The following is a 2,991-nucleotide window of genomic DNA, read 5'->3' as shown; positions in this document are numbered from 1 at the left end:
GACTGTAGTAGTACAGCAGCCCGAGGCTGCTGATCCCGAGTCCCAAAACATAGAGCTCCATCCCGTACAAGCGGATGCCTCTCCTGATAACATCTCATGGGACTCGGAGGAGGCCGGGCTGTAGGCTGTGCTCTCCCTCCCTCCAAAAGTTTGTGTTAAGTTTATTGGTTCTAAGTTTGCTGTCCCCTCCCCTGCTCCTCCCCTGTTGCCGCCTACCCCCAGAATGTTCTGTTGCTGCCCCGCATCCATTGGTTCTCTGTACTCCCCTCCCAGTTATACCTGATTTGCCCCCTATGATGTATTCCCTTCCCCGGTTGGTCCCGCCCCTGATCTCCGCCCCGAGAAGCCCCGTAGCCCCCCTTAAAAGGTCGTGTCTTGCCTGTGCTCGGGGCTGCTCAGCTCAGCAACCCAGTTGCTAGGGAACCCCCTCTCGTGCCTCGCACCGGGACTCCCTGCTGAGTTGCCTCGAGGGCTCGAGTGACGCACCTCCCCCGCCTGCTCTCCTCAATAAACTGGTGCCTTGCTCGCCTTCACCTGTCTGGGACTGCTCTTACTCTGAGGGCATCCGGCCCAATTCGTCTAGCTCGCGCGGCTGGCACTGGCCATTGCGCCGGGGTCTCCTCTCCCGATTGGGTGACCCTGAGGCAAACCCCACTGCCGCCCGGCTGCGGCTCGAAGGATCAGGACCGCCTGCCCGGGGAGCCTGCGGGGTCCCTCACTGACCATGCCGGAGCCCCGAGAAGCCCGTAAGGGACCAGGAGCGGGAAGCGGACACTCCGTAATACTTTAAAAGACAGTGCAATACCAAAAGACTGAGCTGCTAATTAGCAATGCATATCACAAGCACGTGTCTCAGCTGAGTTCCTGCTCCTTAGTAGCTTAAGGAGAGTTTTACTGCACTTCCCTTCTTCCATTTGTCTCAGTACGTTGGTTGGAAAGACCTCATTTACACAGTCAGCTCTTTTGGCCAATTCTATGGCACTGGATATCAATTTTCCTTCTCTGATTGCACCTGTAAGCCTGGGCTCATCCAACCTGACTTTACTGACACAGGGCTCGTGATCTCTGAGGTCATGGCCACTGCTTTGTGTTTAGCAGAAGAACTCATAGACCTTCTCAAAATGGGAAATATTTTTTTATTAAAATTGCAATTGAGACCACCTTTAAAAAGAGCCAATTTTCCATATGACTTCTAATTTTAAAATGCTTTTATTAATAGCATTAACTGAGATTTGGGAGTTATTTTCATATATTGAGAGGAACAGAGAAAGCTATTAGCTAAAACACTTTTTACCATCAAGATGACAATTGCATTAACATGAAAACATGTCAGAAAGCATACATAAAAAAACAGGAAAGAAAAGGGTCGAAAAGGTGGGGTTTTTCCCAAATTTAATCTTATTGTTTTGACTACATTAAAGCACTAAGAATTGTATTTATCATAGCCTTTAGAATCATTCAATTTGCTGTTGCTGGGGGCCTTTCTCACTGCAACTGCAAAGTACATAAAAGTACTGTAACTTCCCACCTACCCCCAACGTAAATGTTGTGATGGCTTTGCACTGGCTAGGGCCGGAGGGCCGGCCGCAGAGGGCAGGATACCAGGAGGAAGGCAGCTGGGTGTAAGTTGATGGCCTGAACCTTCCTGGTCATGGTGACAGACCATGGGCCCCCACGGCTTGGAAATTAGCTATGTATCTTATAAACCGTGGATTGGCCCTGCACTCTCCTCCTCCCCAGCCCCATATATGACTATGTTCTAGAAAGTTCTCCCCCAGTTGCTTCCCCATTGGCCCCAGACCTTTGTACCCTCCCATGTTCTTTGTTCATTGGTTGTTCTCCCTTGGTCCCTCCCTTTCTCCACGCACCTGCTTCTCCCTGGTTGGCCCCTTGAGGCTGACCACTCCCCTTTCCTGGTCCCTCTTAACCCTTTGTCCCAGAGTTCTCGGGGCTCTTCGCTCTGAGTATCTCTCCCCCTCGCCACCCCTCACTCCTAGTCCTCTGCCCTTAATAAACCACCTTACAGATACCCTGAACAAAGTGCCTACATCTCTTCTCTTCGCTGTCTGGTCCTGGTCCCCCAAGCCCCATCGCACACTGCGGTGTGCCACTGCCTGCATTCTGGCACCACCCAAACAAGTCTCATCTCGGGCTGCGCCCCTCCGTTGAAGGCGTGGGGTGCTCCCCTGCTAGCCGTGAAAAAAGGCACGCCATCACATAAGAAGGACACAAAGTTGGTAAGAGGACTGGAGCACCTCCCCTGTGGAGACAGGATGAGAAAGTTCCAGCTGTTCAGCCTGGAGAAGACAAGGTTGTGCAGAGACCTCACAGGGCCTTCCAGTGTCTGAAGTGGCTGTATACAGGGAAGCTACAGAAGAACTCTGCATCAGGAACTGTAATGACAGGACAAGGGTTCATGGTTTTAAGCTAAAAGAGGGGAAATTTAAGTTAGATATACAAAGGAAATTCTTGGCTGTGAGGGAGGTGAGGCCCTGGCCCAGGTTGCCCAGAGAAGCTGTGACTGCCCCATCCCTGGGAGTGTTCAAGGCCAGGTTGGACAGGGCTTGGAGCAACCTGGTCCAGTGGAAGGTGTTCCTGCCCATGGCAGGGGGTGGAACTGGATGAGCTTTAAGGTTCCTTCCAACCTAAACCATTTGATTTTTGATGCTTGATTTGATAAGTTATAAAACTGTCAGGCCTCAAGATAGCTGCAAAACTACTTTTCAACCATTTCAGATTAATCTCTTTCTGCCTGATGGACAGACCTGCCATCAGTAAAAGTACTGTAGTTAGTGCTATCTCAAAATACTTAAAAAAACCTTCAGCAGAACATGCAGAACACCAGTACTATTGCAGTTTCCTCTGTCTTCAGACAATGCTGTTCACTAGAACTGCAAAAACAATGGAGAAAAAATTATTAAAATAAAAGACACCTTTACAGAAAAATACACATTCCCAGAGGCACAGCTTTACTAAAAATCCAATACTATG

The sequence above is a fragment of the Lichenostomus cassidix genome, chromosome 1, assembly GCF_008360975.1.
Source record: "Lichenostomus cassidix isolate B80296 chromosome 1, HeHo_3.0, whole genome shotgun sequence".
Lineage (NCBI taxonomy): Eukaryota > Metazoa > Chordata > Aves > Passeriformes > Meliphagidae > Lichenostomus > Lichenostomus cassidix.
The sequence above is the reverse complement of the archived record's forward strand: the minus strand, read 5'-3'. Positions refer to the sequence as shown.